The sequence below is a fragment of the Candoia aspera genome, chromosome 3, assembly GCF_035149785.1.
Source record: "Candoia aspera isolate rCanAsp1 chromosome 3, rCanAsp1.hap2, whole genome shotgun sequence".
NCBI classification, from domain to species: domain Eukaryota; kingdom Metazoa; phylum Chordata; class Lepidosauria; order Squamata; family Boidae; genus Candoia; species Candoia aspera.
In genome coordinates this window covers 175,821,899-175,842,917 of record NC_086155.1, presented here as the reverse complement: position 1 = coordinate 175,842,917, position 21,019 = coordinate 175,821,899, and the positions used below count along the sequence as shown (strand labels likewise).

General features: G+C 40.4%; 1 protein-coding gene across 5 annotated transcripts in view; it reads left to right on the top strand.

Annotated features, from left to right (window-relative positions):
- The first annotated feature begins 19,930 nt into the window (after positions 1-19,930).
- NCOA2 (nuclear receptor coactivator 2) overlaps positions 19,931-21,019 on the top strand; it is a 132,084-nt gene continuing 130,995 nt past the window's right edge. For 4 of the 5 annotated variants that reach the window (XM_063299373.1, XM_063299376.1, XM_063299375.1 and 1 more), the window contains exon 1: positions 19,932-20,237. The gene's annotated coding sequence lies outside the window, so the exon portion shown is untranslated. Of the gene's footprint in view, positions 20,238-21,019 lie in introns of all 5 variants that reach the window. The other variant, XM_063299374.1, reaches the window with a different exon arrangement.

Sequence of the window (21,019 nt, the reverse complement as noted above, 5' to 3'; positions counted from 1 at the left end):
CCTCTTGAACTTTTATCATTAAATTGTTTCAGAATCAAACTATTTTTGTGTTTCAATTATGGAAGTTCGCATGAGTAATGTAGTATAATTTTCTTTCATGATGTAACATTGCTAGTCAAAGTATGTTTTAGCAATTAAATTATCCTTCTAGAAGTCTTGGAGAGATTACAGAGAAAATATTATGCCATAATAACTGCCAGGTTGTTTTTCCTTGCCTTCAGCATGGCTAAAAATTATACCCTCTGCCATGGGTGTGTTCAGCCATTCACTTGTAATTCTACATTTTTTCCAACACCTTGGATATACTAGATATTAAATATACGAGATGAACAAAGTTTATCTTTTTTAAAAATGCTGTTCTTGGCAAGCTATTTCCACCCCTCTATTTATATTTCTGTCTCTCTTACAATTTTAGAAACATATAATATGCCTGAAGTGTCTTATAAAAATAGAGGAGATAGGTTTTTTATATTCTGTTTTGTTTTAAAATGAAATATGTTGCATATTTTTATACTGTTTTTGATTTTGAAACTGAAAAAAACAATCCATGGTCAATTTCAGCCCTTTTAATGGTGCTAAAAAAAACAGAAATTGGCTAAAGAAGATTAAAATTCAGATTTGTTATTTTCTGTGTTATTTTATACTAGGAGAATTGAGGTAATATGATTCAGGCAGCATTTTGTATGAGAGCAGGCAGAGTTATTTTGGCAGGAGAGAGAATGCTCCAACGAGAAGTTAATAAGCACCAGCTAATGTGTGCCTATTATCTGAATTTCTCTCTGTGTGCAATTCTCATTCATTCATTCATTCATTCAATTTATATTCTGCTGAATCTTGAGATACTGCCTTGAGACAGCAGTAAATCACAAAAACAAAATCAGAAATAAATAACAGAGCATGTAATTAAAATAAAAACATCAACATCAAATCCCATAACCACAGGTGCCTGACAATATTCAGTGGCAGTAATACTTAAAGAACACCCTGTAGAATAGTTCAGTTTTAACTGCTTTGCAAAAGGATGTCATGTCTTGCCACCAGGCTAACCTCCAGGGGTGTGAGGGTTCTTGGTTTTCCAAGGACTGGACACACCACAGCGTAGAAGATAACTGTACAAAATACTTTATTGTAGCACACACCTTTCCTGTTGTGTTAACTCCATCCTTCTAGGCTTTGCAAGTTGATGTAACCAAGTAAATAAGTCTTTGATGGGTAGCCCTTATAACAAATAAAAGTCTGTAAAGTGGCATAGATCTTTGCCTCCCTTCAAAAGCTCTTGCACTTGTTGAGATTAGGTGCTGCCTCAGTGTGGTTGCTCCTCTTCTGGTTGCTGCCAAGCTCCAGGCAGGAATCACACCACAGTGGGCTACTTACCATGGCTTGTGGTCCTGGCAATTGACATGCCTGTAATAATTGCTTGATTCCCACTTCCTCATCTGCTTGTTGTCTTCTTTTTCTCTCCTACACCCACACTTTTGTAGGCTGTGGGGCTGCCTATGGACATCCGCACATTCCTGAAAACACCAAGGTATGGGCTCAATTAGGCAGACAGCTGGAACACCAGCGTGGATGCTTGTGAGTAAAGGGGGGGGATGAATGAATGAATGAATGAATGAATGAATGAGTCCGTCTCCTGTCAAGCTTCTGGGGCTGTAAACTTTTATTCCCCTTTGGGAGAAGGGATGAGCTAAGCCTATCCTTGGGGAAGTGGGGCTGGGAAACATTTTTGCCTGGCTGCAGCTGCTTTTCCCAACTGCAGACAGCAACCCCAGCTTCATTCCCTCACAGGGGGCCATTATGGAGAAACACTGCCTCCAAGCTCCCATCAATTAATCAACATCCCCAACTGGATGGGACAGCTTCACCTGGAAAAGTACAATACTTAGAGTCCAAGTCACCTCAGGTTTTAAAAATCAAAACCACTTTTTAAATTGTTCACAGGTCAATGCAGTGCCTGGAATATAGGTGATGCATGGCTGAAGCAGTTCTCACTTGCCAGCTGTGGGGAGCTGCATTCTGTATCACTTACAGTTTTCAAGTTGTCTTCAAAGGAAGTTCTGTGTAGGGCGTGTTGCAGATATACAGTATGTACGATTCAAAGCAGATGAGTGTTTAGAAAAATGAAATATATTCTTTTCATGAACTTAAAATGAAAACATTCCTATTATGCTTTCTTGAAATCTGCTTTCACACAGCTGTTACAGCATAAATCGGCTGTACAGCATAAATTTTATCATATTATTCAGAACCAAACAGCATGCCTGCCTTCTCTGTGCAATTTCCACCTAGCAGAATACCAGGTTGAGATTGCACTCTATTCTGTATGTGTTCAGAGTTAGGAGACTTGGTTACATGAATCCTCTGATTAGCCCTGGAATTAGCACTTTTTTAGGTGTGATTTTGTATGATGGAGTGGGCACACATTTAAAAAAAAATTAAAAATCATACAAATACCACAAAATCATGAGATGTTAGCAGGCAGGCAGGCAGGACGGACATAATAGTGGTGAATGAGCTTTAAATTACCAGCTATCTTTACAGTCACTCCTCAGGGCAGCGTTAATCTGTTCAGTCCACAGAGTTGTACTTTGGAGAAGATTTGGTGGCTGAGAAGGGAAAATCTCTTTTGTCTGCTTGTTAGTCTCTAGCAACAGGTATCACATCTTGATTGCAGAAATCAGCAAATTACACCATGTGCATCATGGAGACCTGCAAAGTTGGCAAGACTCCTGTTCTGCCATACTATTTGCTTCATTCAGGAAAATATCCAGCCATATGCATGCCTGAGGCTGGTTGGATTTACTTGCATGTAGACAGCATAGAGCAGCTGTTAATTTACTTAACCTTAACCTTCCTTAATTGTCAATCTGGATAGTTTTCTCATTATTGCTTTCTTCTCAAATGTCTGCAAGCTAATCTATTTAGAAAGCTTAGAGTTATGGACCACTTATGCATTTTGCTTTTATGAAGCAGATGTTTTAAACTCTCGCGCAGATTGAAATAAGGAGATTTCAAGCATAATGTATTGTTGAAGAGTAATTTTCATGTAGGCGTTCCCTTACCGTGCTATTAATGAAGCAATGTGATAAACACGTGAAAAACCCTCACTTGCTTTTCAACCTCAGTCTTCATTCTTTTCCTTCCTTGCCTAATACATGATAGGCATACTGCCTTTGCTTCAGTTTAATTCATCTTTGGGAGGGTGCATCTTCAAAATGTTCTATCTAAGAAACAAACAGCTCAAGATATGTTAACTCAGAATTAAGTGCTTACTCCCAGAACACTGAGTGTAGGATTCCTCCCTAAGATATAGTTTGTATCATAGCATGTTATTAGCAGGAAGGATGAAAAATCCAATATTCTAAAAATACCCAAAACTGAAAGTATTTCTTTCCTGGGTTTCGTTTTCTGGCATGCTATTAGTTGAGCTACAGCAGAATACACAATGGATTCTTGGAAAAAACACTAATATGTGTAGTTGCTTTGTTACTGTAGGTACAGTGCTATCCTTCATTTCTTAATGGAATTTTAAGAGAATCCCTGCCATATGGCAACTTCGTAATCAATTAATCTAGTCATCTTTAATGACAGATTTTCATTTTTTTCATGGAGCAAAATTCATCAAACCAACAATTTTGTTGAGGGGAAAGGGAATCTTGTTTACATGAAAATATGTCAAAGTCTGGGCAGCCTACAATGAAGAGACAAAGATCAGCTGGGGTGACTGTATTATACTATTCATGTATACTTTTTGTTGGAAATGAGATTATGGCTGAAATATAAAGGATTTCTTCCCAATATAATTTGATGGCAGGAAATATTGAAATAAACTAGAAGCTCAATTTCCCACTTTCCTAGGGAGGAAATGAAGGTAGCATAGAATGAGCTGCAGATTGCAGGTTAGTTATATTTAAAAAAGAAAGTTCTGATTTTGCTGAAATAGAACTTTTGCCTAAGAATTTTGGTGCCATTTTTTCCACTATTATACTGAATATAGCTATCTTCTGACTTATTTTTATACATACCTATTATGTTTCTGAGCAGTGCAATTTAAACTCAAGTCTGACTTGCCATACATAAAAAACTGAAAAGATGTAACACTGATGTAAAATATTGTGTTTTAGGGCACATAACTCAATCTAATTAAACTCCAGGAGGAATATAGTAGGTATCAAATTCCAGACTTGCAAGATTGATGTCAGCCCTTTGAGGTAGTCCAGACAAGAAGCACCAACCATGAGTACTAACACTACCTTTATTTTAAGGTTACAGAATCTTGCAAGTCTGAAAGTACTTCTCCCCTCCCTTACTTTTAAACTCCAGAAAACTAGGAGGGTCCCTTCTGAGATGCTTTCTTCACTCCCACCCCTCCTTCATACTCAGATTTTGTTTATCAGACTGTTGTTTGGGTTTGGCTCTTCCTCCAGTCTCCTAAGGTCATTCCCACATACCATTACCCTACCTTTACTAATAAGGGCCCATTGTATATTTTACAGGATGTGGAATGAATTTGAATAATTACTAAACTTTTATTTCCCCTAAAGTGGAGGTGGGCAGCTGTTTTGATTTACCTTGTTAATATCCCCAAATGCACCGTGCAAAATTTTACCTGTAAAACTTCTTCTGCATTCCAATTTGAGATTAAACCACCCAGAGTCCCCCGATGGGAGGAGATGGGCAAGGACAAATTAATCAAATAAATAAATAAATAAATAAATAAATAAATAAATAAATAAATAAATAAATAAATAAATGCAAGCTATAGAACTGAAAAACAAAGATGGCACCCTCTGCCTCCCCCTATACTTGGGCTTAACATCCTGCTTGATGACCTTCAAATAGAAATAATTTCTTTACTGGGAATTTTCTATCAATCCATGGACCAACAATGTTATAAAAGCCTTGTATTTGACAACTGAAAACTTTGAAGTAAATCCAACTGAGTTTAGAAACATTTATTTCTAGCATTACATCTTTGGTATATATTTTTTTGAAAGAACTGTATGTTTTGTGAACATGTATTGGCAGTGTATCAGACAAAGCAAATATGCCCGTTTATTTCATTAAACGTTAAAGCAAATGTGTACTTGTGTACGGAAAGTTCAACTTTGGGGGAGGCTGTTATAAAGAGCCAGCAAATGTTCAAATCACAATTGCCAAATGAAAATTGATTGCACTTTTATTGTTGTTCTTTTAGAATGTCCGGTGCTTTCTACAATGATATATGATTTAATACACCAGGTTTAATGTAATGATTTGTTGTTGCAAGGAAATTGGTAAATGATTACTATATTGCTTCATTAAAGCATTTTGTATTTACAGTATTGATTCTGGATGCCTGTGAGTACATGTGAAATAGAATTACTGATTGGCAACATGTTGGGCATTTGGAATTCTAAATGTTTAGGACCCTTACCTAATGCTCTTAATTGGATGATATTGAAGATTCTTGTATCTTACTGCATAAATTTTTTCTGTGCCGTTTCAAGCTTTTTCTGCAAGTTTTACATTACTTTCTGATTTTACACATTGGGCATCCATTGTCAGTTTGATCCTGTGCATGCTGCCAACAGAAGTATTGGTCTGTTATTGATCTCACTGTGACATTTTAAAGAATATTTATTGAATTTCATACAATTGTATCAACCTAATACTATTATATCATTTAACTCAGCATGGTATTTCATTGATTGGTTTTCTACTTTTCATTAGTTTAGTATATGTAACTTTAATTTATTAACAAAGTCTACTCATTTGTGCTTATCTATTTTTCTTTGTTGTTAACTCTGCAGTCATTGTCAAAGAGGATAATTGTGGGATATGCCACAGCCTCTTGAAAAAAGACTGGCCTGGTTCACATATCGTATCAACCCATAATAATGTAAGTATTTGGTCTCGGCTTGTGTTGTGTGAACTACACTAAGTGTGATTTGTAAACCATGATTTAATATACTAGATGAATCATTCCAATCTTAATGAATAAACCATTTTTGGTTTGTGATTTTTTTCAAACTCAAAAAAAAAAAACCCAACCCAAAACATTACACCATTATCAATTTCAGGATATTTCTAATGCTGGTATCAAATACAGTTAAATTTGCAAGATAATAACATATAATTTATGATATAATTTATGATATAATAATTATAATTTTATCTAATTGCTTGAAAATCTACTTTCTTATCCTTCTTTTGAAAAAGAACCATTTGAAATGTGGGCAAAATGCATATAACAACAATTCATTGTTGATCAAGCACAGATTTATCCTTTCAGTGTTGCATTATAATTCTCTTCCCTACTTATCAGCTCCAGCCAACAAAGAAATGGAAATGGAAGGAGCAGTACAATGTGCTTCAGTTACACACAACTGGAAGGAAGGAGGGGGAGATACACCTGGCACCTCCAGACTCAGGTTGGAATAGAAGAAAATAGGGAGGAGAACTGTAAGCCAGCAATTCTCTGACTAGGCATAACTCTTATATAAATATTGAATAGGCATAGCCAATTTCTGCTGACTCAAAAAGCAAGAGGAAAAAGCCTAGAATTTAAAACTGGGAGCCTTGACCCCAGTGTTCTGCAATAGCAGACCTTCTGTGTATGTATGGCTACTATCTTGTCTGCAGTTTATCCAGCTGGGTCATGACTAAGCAAGTATTTAATGTTTAAGTTAACTGTTTAGTGAGTTAAGTTGTAACATCAGCATAGGAGGAGGAAGGAGTATTAGGTATGTTTGCCACCTTGAGTTATTTATAAAAATAATAAAGGCAGGATAGAAAATCAATAAACAAAGAAATAAATAAATATAAAATCATACAAATTCTCTAGCATTCCAACAGAAGAGAATATTTGTAGCTCAGGGTTGAACTGTGGAGTCCTTGGTGCTCTCTGAGCTTGGTTCTTTGCTTGTGGACATTTCATTACCCAACATGATGAAAACTCCTTAATCTCACAACACATGGACACACTCAACATACCTGCAACTGGGAAACTGTGAGCATCCTAGACCAAGCTAAATCCAAAAATGCTAGGGAATTCCTGGAAGCTTGGTATTCAGACAAGTCAGCCATCAGTAGACACATAGAGATAAACCACATTTACACACCATTCAAAAGAGACAATAAAACAGCTGAGAAGGAAACAAAAAGACCACAACACATCCACTCCAGCAGCCTACACCCAGATAAGAAGGTATTAACACCAGACAATCAAGCAAGCAGAAAACAATACCCTACTCAAGTAACTACCAAGGAGAAAACCACACCCCCACCAACACTGGCAGGGCAAGCTACTGTATATAACAGGGAGCAAACCCCACACTCACTAGCACTGAGGATGTTACCTAGTCAGGTAATGAAATGTCTGGAACCAAACAACCAAGCTCAGAGAGCACCAAGGATTCTACATCTCTAGCAATATTGCATATTGTTCAGTTTCTCAGTCAATAACAGCATTATCTGCATACAAAATGTACATACATTCGCATCCCCCCAAAAAACACTTCTAATGTCACCACAAGCATTCCTTATACATTTATCTAACCAAGGGGACTTCACAAACCCATGTTCTTAGTGCTGAACCATTTGTTAAGCACTTATGTTTATTCTCACACATGGTTTACATCCATCATATACACTTTTATCACACTGAGCAACGAACTTTTAACTCCATATACCCTTTCATCATTCAGCAGATCATCCTTCTTCATATGTCTCATTATGGAAATCCACACAATTCTGAGGTATTCTGCAACATAGTCCTTTTTACTCTGTTCCAGACAACTTCCACATCCCCTTTCCTTACATCCACTTTCCATTCACATCTAATACTTTCTACACAGGATTTTCTCTTCCTGCAGTTGTTCTACTTTCACTCTGGTTTCCTTCACTTCTTACTATTTTTCCATGTCCATTTTTCCCAAGATCTGCTCTTGACACTATCTAATAATGGTTTGCCCAATTCAGAACTTCTCATCACTGCTGTATTCTTCACTAGTTACTTTGATTTCTCATCATAAACAATCAAACTAACCATGTTTTTATATTTATATTCATTCCTTGGCTATGAATAAATGGCATATGAATAGACTTATGCTTAATCCATTTATTTGAAACACACTCCACTCCTCCTCTAATGTCAGTCCATTGCAAATGTACCTTGCAGCCATATTTTGCTGCTTCAGTTCAAAAGTGCTGTTTTCTGACTCAAGTCATCTTAAGCCCTTCAGAGTGGATCATCTCCAGCACTGCTATTCATTCTAGCAGCAGCTCCTGCTCCAATTAGCTGACTGTCCCTTTCCTTTAGTGACTGGTGTCTGCCCTATGCAGCCAGTTCATGTCCTAACAGTGAGAATCACACTGAGACGAGGAGTAGTTCTCTAGTGTTTATTACTGCTACATAAACAGAATCCTAACAAACTGAATAAGCGTGGGAAAAACCCAGACATATAAACCCCAAAAGCTAAGGCAGGCCTGATCTGTGTCTCTTAGAATGGCTGCTTAATTCTTCAGTACTACGCATGTGTTTCCCACCCTGGATGGGAGCCCCTTCCTGCTCGCCATCATTACTCATGACAGTTCATCCTGGACTGGCCAGCTGCTATATTTTCTGCTGGTTGGCAGTTGCTGTTTTTGGTATAATCTTGAGATTTATTCAACAATGGTTGAACTATCCCCAGCCCTAAAAGCTAAAGCTCTGTTCAACCCTTACATCTCCCATTGGGCACCCTTTCCATTTCTGCCCAGGCTGGTGAAGCATGCTATCCTTGCTTTCCCACCTCCTGCCCACAGTAGCGGAAAGCTTCGCTTCGCTTCGCTTCCCTTCCCTAATAATGTAGGAACATAGTACTTTGCTTCTATGAAGCTAAACTATCAGTTCCTCCTTGTGACAAAGTTTCCCTGGATTTACTGAGGAACATAGGAACAAAAGAACCCATCCCTATTGTGATAATTTGATAATTGTAGCATCAGACTTACAATGGTACCAGAAAGGGGGGGGGGGTCATAAAGGGTCTGCTTTACAGGTAGTCCTCAACTTATGACCATTCATTCAGCAACCCGTTCGAAGTTACAGCAGCGCTGAACGAAGGGACTTATGACCAGTCCCCAAATTTATGGCCGCTTAGCAGCCTGCCCACACTTATGACTGCAGGGGCTCTTCAACTCCTCCCACCCACCTATCTCCCCCCATCTATGACTTTTTGACCCCCTGCACTCCATGACCCCTGCCGCCCTAGCTGACCTTTGCCATCTTCTTGCTCCTGCTGCTGACAAAGCATGCCTTGCCAGCTCTTTGCGAGGCAGCTGCTGGCCACAAGAGGCGTTCTTCCCAAGGTTCCATGCAGTGGTTTCCCTGTGAGACCTGGGGAAGAAGGCCTGCCCACACTTATGACTGCAGGGGCTCCAACTCCTCCCATTTGGCCCCCTGCATTCCATGACCCCTGCCGCCCTAGCTGACCTTTGCCATCTTCTTGCTCCTGCTGCTGACAAAGCATGCCTTGCCAGCCCTTTGCGAGGCAGCTGCTGGCCACAAGAGGTGTTCTTCCCAAGGTTCCATGCAGTGGTTTCCCTGTAAGACCTGGGGAAGAAGGCCTCATGTGGCTAGCAACTGCCTCACAAAGGGCCATGCCAGGCATGCTTAGCGAGGGTGACTGTGGCTGGGACCGGCTGGGGCTTCCTGTGGTGCTGCAGCTTGCTGGGCTTCCCAGGCGCTGCAGCTTGCTGGGGCTTGCTGGGGCTTCCCAGGCACTGTGGCTTGGCACTGCACTGCACTGGGGTGGGCTAGGGCAGCTGAGGCTTCCAGGGGCTGCTGTGGCTTTGAGCTGTGCCTTTGTGCTGTGCTGCAGCCTTGTGCTGCACTGCAGCTTTGCACTGCGCTGCAGCTCAGGGGCTTCTTGAAGCCCCAGGGCCATAGCATGTCAAGAAGCCCCTGAGCTGCAGCATAGCAAACAGGCCCAGAGCTGTGCAGTTCTGGGGCTGCTTGCCACCCTGTAAAGCAGAGTACAGGGTGGCCAAAAGGGCAGACATGGGGAGGACATACAGGTGGGTGGGTGGAGTTAAAGAGGAGGCAGTCCCTTACCTTATCGAGGCTCGGGGCTAGAAGGGACCAAGCTGTGAATAGCTTTGATGACGGCAATGGGGATTGCCAGGATTGCCATTGCTAAGCAATGTGGTCATATGACACCTTGATTTATGACCGCATCACTTAGCGATGGAAATTCTAGTCCCAGTTGTGGTTGTAAATCAAGGACTACCTGTACTGTCAAAGAAGATAATTCTTTATAGAAAGGAGGGTATATGAAGGCATCCATAGGTGCAAGTATCTGGGAAAAGAAAGGAAAAGCATATGGATCAGTGAGAGGGAACAATCCTAAAAGGAAAAAGCAGGGACTGGTAAAGGCTTTTTTCCTGTATGGATGGGTAGGGCAAGAAGCAGGGCCAATCAGGTCTTGCAGTGGCAATAACCCAGATTAAGCACCAGCCAAGCACCACAAACTACTGCAATCTGGACAGTAATTTCTGAAGTTGATTTAAGAAACAGCCAGGAACTGCATGGGAGGCAAGCATCTTAGGCTGCAGTGAGTAGCCTTATAAATTACAGATTTCTATATGTTGCTGAATGACAACTTCCTGCATCCTGGATCACTGACCATGCTGGTTGGACCCTTTGGGATCTGAACTACAGTACCCAGTATCCCTCATCATTGGCCATACTGGTTGTGCTTCATTGTATATTAAGATCTAATAACAAATCACATTTTTTCCCTCTGTCTCTGTATTCCTCTCACACACCCATACATACAAAGAGTTTACTGAATGAGGACTAAAGTTATCGATTTTTCCACAATTCAAACAATGGTCAATAGATATTCACAAATAACATCATAATGCTGGCCAGGCTGTTTGCTGTTCATCCATCCTTCTTGTCCATGGTCGGCCCCTCTTCCTTTTGCCCTCCACTCTCCCTAGCATCAGCATCTTCTTCAGGGTGTCCTGTCTTCTCATTATGTGGCCAAAGTACTTCAGTTTTGCCTTTAATAACATTCCCTCAAATGAGCAGTCTGGCTTTATTTCTTGGAGGATGGACTGGTTAGATCTTCTTGCAGTCCAAGGCACTCTCAGAATTTTCCTCCAACACCACAGTTCAAAAGCATCAATCTTCCTTCTCTCAGCCTTCCTTATGGTCCAGCTCTCGCAGCCATATGTTACTATGGGGAACACCATTGCTTTAACTATGTGGATCTTTGTTGTCAGTGTGATGTCTCTGCTTTGAACTATTTTATCAAGATTTGTCATTGCTCTCCTTCCAAGAATTAAACATCTTCTGATTTCCTGGCTGCAGTCAGCGTCTGCAGTAACCGTTGCACCTAGAAATACAAAGTCTGTCACTGCCTCTATGTTTTCTCCCTCTATTTGCCAGTTATCAATCAAGCTGGTTGCCATAATCTTGGTTGTTGTTGTTTTTGAGGTTTAACTGCAAGCCAGCTTTTGCACTTTCTTCTTTCACCTTCATCATGAGGCTCCTCAGTTCCTCCTCACTTTCAGCCATCAAAGTAGTATCATTTGCCATAACCATACTCTAAAATGCCTGGAGTGCATATGTTGGGGAGGGTGGATGGATGGTCAGACTGATAAAAACAGTGTTATGATGCAAGTCCCACCCCTTTTATACATGTGTCATAACACCATACACATGTACAAAAGGGATGGAGCTTGCATCATGACACCATAATACTGCTCTCATCATTTTGCAGTAGTCCCAATTTTCTTCACTGCAGCATCCAGAAAATAATGTGGGATGTTGAACTGAGCTTTGGTGACTTCTTTGCCCATTTTCCTGTATTTGTCAGTTTCAGTCACTTCTATCCATCCTTTTCTTGAAGAGAGATGGTTGCCCAGCAGTTAGTCAGTCTTAATTATCTCACCCAACCTGAACTAGTTAGTTCCACAATTACGGTAGGGTCTGCCTCCCTCTGGCATCTTTCCATCTTACATTATTTTGATTCCGGTTAAGCTCAAATGGGGTTTGGGAGGAGAGACAGATCAACCAGCCTAGTGAAACCCAGATAGCATCCTGAGATCTGTCCTCCCCCATTTATACCACAGTGTTCTGGGTTGAGGGTATTGTTTTTGCTGGCTGGTAGTGTGCTGAAAAGTCAGATGAGAATACCAGCCCCCATGCCCATAATGAGGGACACACACATCGAACAGAACAACACAGTTCAGCAGTGACTGAAGAGAGATGCAATAGAGGTAGGATAAACACTGGCAGTGAGGACAGCAGATTTTATCCTGGCATTACTTTGTGCCAACTCAAGGATGGATTGGTAACATTTTTATTTAATAATCAAGAAAGACATTTTCTCAAATATTTCCCTCTATGAGCTGTGTTAATGTTCTTTTTAGATTATTTTGAGAACAGAAGTATGCGTGTAATATTTGAAAAAAATAAACTGTACATTTATTTGACTTGTTTAACCAGCTTTTAAAATAAATGTGTTGGGTATATGTTCAGAAGGGAAAGAAAGGAAGGAAGGAAGGAAGGAAGGAAGGAAGGAAGGAAGGAAGGAAGGAAGGAAGGAAGGAAGGAAGGAGGCAGGCAGGCAGGCAGGCTGGAAGGAGAGAGGCAGGCAGGCAGACAATAGGTCACTTCTTTGAACATGTTCTCTTCTACACATTTTCTTTTTAATATCTCCTAGCAGGTTATAAAAATACAATATAATTGAGGTACCTACAGTATATGATTTTTCCATATAAAATGGCAAAATGTACGAAGAAGGTTCAGAAAGCACCCAATTAAACTACCGCTAAAAACATAGGTGAGACCAAAGGAAACATGTTACATTATAATGAGAGTTTTAATGATACATTAATAGATACATCATAGATGATGATCAGCTTAGATAAATTTGAAATGTCCCACAAATTCATAAACAATAGTTATTTCACTACCTGTTTTGTCATGAAAACTGAATAGGGACTCCATGATTAGATGCAAGGTTAGTATGGTTGTCTTAATCTTCTGGCTGCCTACTAGTAGCAAGTACATACTAAGCAAGATGAGCCTAGACTGATCTAGCATGAGCTTAACCTTAGCAACTGAAAGCCAGAGCAAACACAAAATCAAGCTCATTTAATAAATAAATTTGCTATATCACTCAGTGAGACACTATCCATACTATATCCCATGCAGATTTGAAACTTCGATGTTGCAGTTTGTAGACATTTATGTGGGACAAGTACAAATGAATAAATAGGCAAGTATTGGTTTGAACTGTAACCTTTGGAAGCAGCATGTCAAGATGGATTGCCTTTCAAAAACAAACCTAAAGTTTACTCGGAACAGTGCAGCTAAAATACAAGTGGAAAATTGGTGGTCCTACAGATATTATTGGACCCCATTTTCTACCAACTCCTGTCAATTTGGCTAATGGTAATGGATGATGGGAACAGCCTCTTAACAACTGCTGAATTAGAACTTCCTCATCCCTGAATTAGAAGAATAATTATCTGGCTCCTGGTATTTGATATCTATTATCCATTTCCTCCACTATTTTAGCTGCTGAGGCTATGGGTACCCCTGAATCATTTTCTTTTTGTAAAACTTCTTTGTGAACGTTGTCTTTGTAATGATACCTGTTAGGATAGCCATCGCTTCAGAACTTTCTGAGAAATAATAATGTCTGGCAAAACAAGACAATTTCAGCGTCAGCTGCCAATTTGGCCAATGGCTCTTTCATTCTTAGCTCTTTTTATCTTATCTGTGTTTTGACTTGTCTCAAGCTGGGATCTATACCAAGCAGTAGCAATAAGGGAGAACCATCTATCTACATAAAGTACAAGGTTGAGCATATATACTCCTGATGATTAAGAAGCCTTAGGAGACTGCAGCTCGTGAGATAATTAGAGTATGCTCTGAAGTAGAGAACAAGCAGTTCATTAAATATGAAACACTACTCCACAGTGTCAAAGGCTTAGTCTGAAAGCAAGGAGCTAAGTGTATGGCTGATCTTTCCAACACAAATCGTTGTTGCTCTTCCATCCCTAAAGCCTAAGCTGTCTTAATTCCAAATGCTTTGTGTGTTTGTGCGTGCGCATGTGTGCATGTGTGCGTTTTAATTGTGGATCACTGACCTGCTGCGATTAAAATCAATGGGATTTAACTGCGCACAAGATTTTAGCTGTGGCCTACGGTGATAGTTCCCAACCTGTTGTAGGGTAGGCATTGGTGGTCCAAAGGGAACAGCAGATAATCTATGGGGATAAGTGGGATTTTTAATAATAAAATAATTCTTTGTACCTCTTACATATTTGGTGTTACGTTATTTCTTGAAAAAAAAGTAGGATGTTTGTGTTTAAGCAAAATAAATATTAGGTGCTTTTTTAATGCCCCTTGATATGTAAGCTTGAATCCTAACAGCTTTAGGGTTATATGAAAAATGTTTGTTTACAGAATATTCTATAAAATATTTTAATTGAAAGGTATGGGCCCACAAAAAAAAATGTTGAGAATAGCTGGCACAAGACATCACTGTAGTTGACAAGTGGATTCATATATCACACAAAGGCACAATTTTTAAACCATTGTTTGTTTTCTAAGATACAATTGGCTGGGCTCATACATCATGCTAAGCCATAAACAGTGATTTGCAAACCACAAGAGATAGGTTTGCACATTACATTTAGCAAAGCATATTAAACAACAAAGCATATTGTGGCTTAGCACAATGCATTAATGTTGGGGTGAGGAATTGGCTAAAAGAATCATCATACATTAGAAGGAGAAATCTACACCTGATTTGCCCCAGTGGGTCATTGATATGTGTTGTTTGTCCACATATGAAGGCCTTTTTGACAAATGGGAAAGGAAGAAGACTTTCGAACAATATGGTCAAAGCTCTTGGTTTCATTAGCTCTGTTACTTGTATGTATGCTTTTCTTTTGTTAATCAGTTAAACTATAATCTATAAACTAGCACTAACTATAGTCGTGTGAATGTTATCCAGCACAGATTAAGTCTTGCAATTATATTTTTCTATGAACTTCTTGTTCTACAGTTGGTAAGAATGGCAATTATTGACAACATCCTTAATGCCTTAAGGTGCATGAAATCAACTTATATATGAGTAGATCTCATAGTACCACTCACGGCTTTTACTGCCATGACTTAACAGTATTATTAGATAGATATAGTTTCAAAGCACTCCAGAAACAAACTGAGCCCCACATTGATTATTCAATGATATCATTGGGCAGTTTTTATAATGCCAGATCTTAGCTTCCTCCTGGGACAATTAAGTTTTATCCCAAAATAATAATAATAATAATAACAACCACCACCATCATGGCAAGTTACGACCTGGCACAATGGAAAGCACCAGTGACACCATCAATTGATTGGCAGGGGACTCAATTTGCTATCTGTGTGATCTGAAGCCACATCTGGCAATGCCTAATTAAAACGATCAAGTTGGTGAAACCAATCAAATGTGTCTTGCTCTACAAAATGGATGTTCACAGGATTGTCATGTTGTTCTGGTGGGTTACAAGTAGCCCTCAAATACAGGACATTTGTTTAGAAGAATATCATTGCATTGCTCTTGAGATTACAGTTTCTAGCACTCTGTTTATTCCTTTATATATGAAAAGTGACTCTGTGGTGACCTTGAATGGTTGGGAGAAAAAATTATTAGAATCTAGTAAAGATAGCTGAAAGCAACACACATCCTGATCTCTAGTTAATTTCAGGAGACTTGGAATACAATCCAGTTAAATAGTGTTGCACCCCACAGATGTTTGAAGGTTAACTATGTTCCTCTAAACAGTTCAAGGTGATATGTATTAAACTTTCCTCCTTTATGTTAATAATCTGTGTGGCAGATTTTTATTACAGAGGCTAATTTGGTCAAGGCCATATGATATATTTCATGGGGGAGCTGATATGAATGCTGGACTTCCTGGCCCAAGTCAATACTTAAGTCCAGGTATCTTGGTCCAAGTGAACACTGTATCACTCCGATTCTAACTTCCAAATAGTGAATGTGATATACAAGCGTACGGCAGCCTATACTTTGCAGTCCAATTTTACTGCAGTAATTTGTACTTTTTAACATGCATAGTTCCTTGTTAAAATGCACACTGGCATGCTGTCTGTAGTTAGGAAAATTGCTGCAAAGAGATCTGGAACTGAAGCTTCTTCAAAATCTTGCTTTTGAATCCTACCAGCATGTTTAAGATTTGGGTGCAACTTGCAAGAGTGAAACTGACAGTGACTACCCTGACATACATTAAACATCTTCATTCAGAACATATTTGTGTTGATAGCATACAACAGGAAGTAGCAGAACATCCTGTTTCTGAAAGAGCAAAACAATTTTCCAGGCTTTAAAGTACTACATACATCTAAATCCTTAGATTCAGTTCAGTAAAATCAATTGACATATACCATACTGGAAAGTACTGGGAAAGTAGATGGACATAAAAATTACATGTGATGTTATTTGAAAGTGATGGGAGATATTCTGTTAGTACAACTCACTCTAATGCTATGGCCCTACTTCATATAACCACAGTACAATTATGCCCTGGCAACAATTATTTTCCCCTTGTCCCGTTATTGCCTTTATTCCCTAGCCCAAGAGTAGTGAGAGAACCCTACACTGTTAGCTGTATTGCTATTAATAAAGCATTTCCTAGAGCTACACATGTTTTGAAAATGATCCAGAAGTACTTTGTCCAAGCACAGCATCTCACTGTTTTATTAAGATAGCCCATTGTTTTTCAGGCTTCCACACAAGCCTGAAAAAAATTGCAATTGGTTAAAGGAGTTACTGTGATTTATAAATTGGCCACAACTCATTTGAGGTTCATGCAGTACTATAACCTGAGAAAAAGAGAGGTTACTGTAGAGGTGTGGGGCTCCCATGAAGTCTGAAGCTTTTTTCCAAATCATTTTCAAAAATTTCATAGAGGTAACATTTCTCCCCTTACACTGATACAATCCAATGACAATTTCAGCCCTCTCTCCCTCTCCCTCAATTGGCCAGTGGCGAATGCAAAAATCTGCACGTAGCCAGTGCTCCGCCCCATCCCTCTCATCTTTTTCATCTTTGTGCACAAGAAAAAAAATCTACAAATGATTAATTAGCATACCCACTCCTCAGATCAATTAAGATGGATAATTTCAAGGTGCCATAGAATTATGAACTTTGGACTAATGGGGAAACCCCAGGAGGGTTTTTCACCAATGGACAACCATCTTCCACATGATTCCAGAGAAAACGTAACCCCACTGCTCCGTGAGCTGCATTGGTTGCCGGTGTGCTTCCGGATGTCACCTTTACAGCCCTTCATGGCTTGGGACCAGGTTACTTAAGGGACCGGTTATTTCTATCTGTCTGATCTGGTCAGGCAGGATGGGCATGCTTCAGGTCCTGTCAGATAAGGAAATGCTGGTTGGCGGGGTCCAGAAGGTGTGCCTTTTCTGCTGCAGCACCCATCCTATGGAACATTCTCCCCCAGAGATTAGGATGGCCCTGACCCTGCTGGTCTGTCATAAGGCCCTATAGACCTGGCTCTGTGCCCAGGCCTGGGGCCCTGAGTATGTGCAGGGACCCATTTCTTGATTGTGTTAGTGATTATGGAGTATATATTCTCAGTTGCTACGTATTTCAATTTTTGTATTGTTGTAATTGTTTCAATTTTATTTTAATTTTGTTCACCACCCAGAGTCATTTGTTGAGATGAGCTGCTATACAAATGGAATGAGTATATAAATAAATGAATGGATAAATCGCTATAAAATACTATTTCACAGCATTTCTTCCAGAGCAGCAACTGAGCTGCCTAACATAGACCTACAGATGTCATACTATGTCATGATGGTAGCACAGAGCCAATCTTTGTTTCATGTAGTCATTGATCAGTGGTTATGGAATGTAGTGGATAGTTTGAAAAGCAACACAGTATGAACCTTTGTGAAATAACTACAGCATTTTATATCAAGTTCCACTTGTAAAAACGCAATAACTAAATGAACATAACCTTACCAGATATGGTACTCTGGACATACTCTGTTGGGAAGAATTCTGGTTGACCTAAACAAGATTTACTTCCATGAAAATGATATACATGAGATCAGGGTAGAAAGTCTAAAACATTTTATGGAATAAGATTACTTATCACTGTCACACTAACAAGGAAAGAGAGAAAATTAAATCACTCCTCTTGCACATACCAGCTTAATCTAGTTACTTCCTGTAGATGTTAATTTTTGCTTTAAACCTATTTATAAACACTAGCTTGTTCTATTTTTAAATCTCTTTCAAAATGACTTATTCTGTACAAAAACAGGTAAAGAACTATTAATTTTGCTTAGCTGAAATCAATGGCAGAAGGATCTTTTCCAGGTGTCTGAACCACCTAAGATGAGCCAAAGAAGAACTAGGGACATTTTTTTTTTTTTTAAATTAGGGCTTAGCCTAGGAATCTTGTTCCAAGGTGAGACACTAACTTCCACTTGATTTGCTTTTTGGTGTAGGTTAACACACAACCTTAGTATTCTCCAGATGTGCTGATTTCAACTCCTTGTACCCTCAGCAATAGACTTGCCAGCTGGGGAATTCTGGGAGTTGCAGGTTACACATTTGGAAAGTGTACTATTTAGAGAAGGCTGGGCTAAGGCTTCTTCTTTTCTTCTAGGTTGTTTATGTTCTGAGTCTTAAACTGTTTAATCTGCTTTTCTTTTCCCTTTTGTAACACTTTTAGTGTGAAATGCCTAGGGTACCACTTGAGTGAAATACACTATACTAATGTATAACAACATGTAATGTAATATAAATAAATAAATACAATCACTTTTACCTATGTTACTGATCTTAATTTAAGTAGGTATTTTATTCTAAGTATTAAGGCAATAAAAGCTCAAATTATTGAAATTTACTTTACAGTGACTGCAAACCAGTATGAAAAATGTAAATTTGACAGTTTCCACAGATAACCTAAAAGGTTCTTTGCAAATTTCTGCACTTCTACAATGTAATTCTTTTTTTTAACCCCAAAATATGAAAATTGCCTGTGCTGTTGCTCATTTTATCCTAACCTTGCTAAAACTTTCTTATATGTTTACTATGACTCCACAGATGTTAAATCATCATATGGTTTGTTTGATCTTGGCTTAGGGTTGGGTATGAATCTATTATGGCTTATGCAACAAGCTTGGATTAAAAAATCCTGTGTGAATTCAGCCAAATTCGTTCAAACAGCAACTTACTCAAAGCATACCCTAGTGAATACATCACTCTACAGGGATATCAAGGTGAACAGGAAATGTTGGTTCAAATGCCGATAAGACAACAGCTCAAAAAGCTAAATGAAAGAGGTGACAAAAGATCATGCACAGTTTTGGGGTCATTACCTAATAGTCCTGGAACACCCTGAACTTTCAAATACTCCGAAAGTACGAAACTCATCAGTAAAGCCGTGTCTATACTGAAAGGTGTCATTGTTTTCTGTATTCAAAACCGCAAGGATTTACTTTCAAACCGCGCGGCTTCCCATCTCACCAGGCTTATATGTGGGTCGTAATGTTATTCCTCCACAGATTAATAGTTATGTTACAGTGATAGAACTCACGTTCCCTTAGTTAGAAATGCGCTTCATGATTATCGAGTCTTTTTTAAATGGTTCAACAAAATAGCGTATTGTTTTCTTTTGTCGTCCAAGGAAAGGAAATTGATTAATCATACCGATTGGTTTCCATTTCTCTTTGTTAACGATACAATAGCATCCTTTCCTATTTGCCTTCTTGCTTCGGTCACGGCTTTTTTCGTTTTCTGTTCCAACACACGCGTTTACGTCCCGGCGACCCGCGTAAGTCGCAAAGGAAGTTTCCTTTCGGCAAACTGCCCCGGCAAGACGACGGGCGCGGGCGGGCTGCGGTGCGCGCGCCCTCTTTCCGTCGCGAGGGCTCGCCTCTGAGGCCACTTTTGCGCCTTGGCGAAGGCAGGGAGTGGCGGCGGCGGCGGCGGCCCTCCCAGTCCCTCCTCTCTGGCTGGGTAGCTTTGCGGAGAGGAGGAGGGTGAGCTGTGGGAGGGTCTCCATTGAAATAAACAAGCAGCCAGTGATTAAAACGGGAACATGGCGGCCGCGGAAGACTCAGCAGCTCCAGCTTCCTCTTACAAAGCAAAGGTCAGCGCTGGCGGCAGCTTGAGCAATACGAGCCGGAGACTTTACTGACCTCGGTAAATGGAAGCGTCTGTGCGCCGTGGCCGCTGGGCCCCTTCTCTGCGGAATAGGCTGGGGGTGGATAGCGGAGGGGCGCTCCCGGCTGTGCGCTGTCGGATAACCCCAGCTTGCGCGCGGCACTGCCGGGGTAGGCGAAGGAGCTCCTGGAGCTGATGCCGGGGAGACGACCTGGCAGCCAGAATGGTTCTCCTCCCCCTCCTCCTCCTCCTCCCCCCTGGCCTCCCCGAGAGGCAACTTGAGGGGATCTTCTACCCGAAAGGGGAGGTGTCCGTCTGGTGCTCCTGCTCCTTGGTGAGGGGCGTGCGGTTCCCCCAGCGGGGAAGGAATAATGGAAGGGGAAGAGAACCGATCTGAAGTTGGGGTTTTACATCTTCCTCTCCTGCTTTCTCTTTAAAGAGAAGGTGGCGCCTCGGCCGCCTTGGTCAAAGGGGTGGGAGAAGAGGAGAGCCGCTTCAGGGGAAACGGGGGTGCCGCTGGCAGGGAAAGGGCTGGCTGCGCCCCATCCTCCTCCTCTTCTTGCTTATCGAGGGAGGGTCGTTCCTCACAGAAGGGATTTTAGGGGGGCAGCTGAAGCGCGCCCGCCTCTCTCCGAAGACTTCCCCAGGGAGCCCCGTCCTGTTGTCCCCCAGCAAGTGTGAGGGGGACTGATCCCCTCCAGGAAGGGGAGGTGTGCAGCCGAGGCTACGGCGGCGGGCTGTCGCGGTGCAAGTTGCCTCGGAGGAAAATTGAGTTGGGGTGGCAAAACTCCGCTCCCGAACCGGGCTTTTGTTGTGGTTAA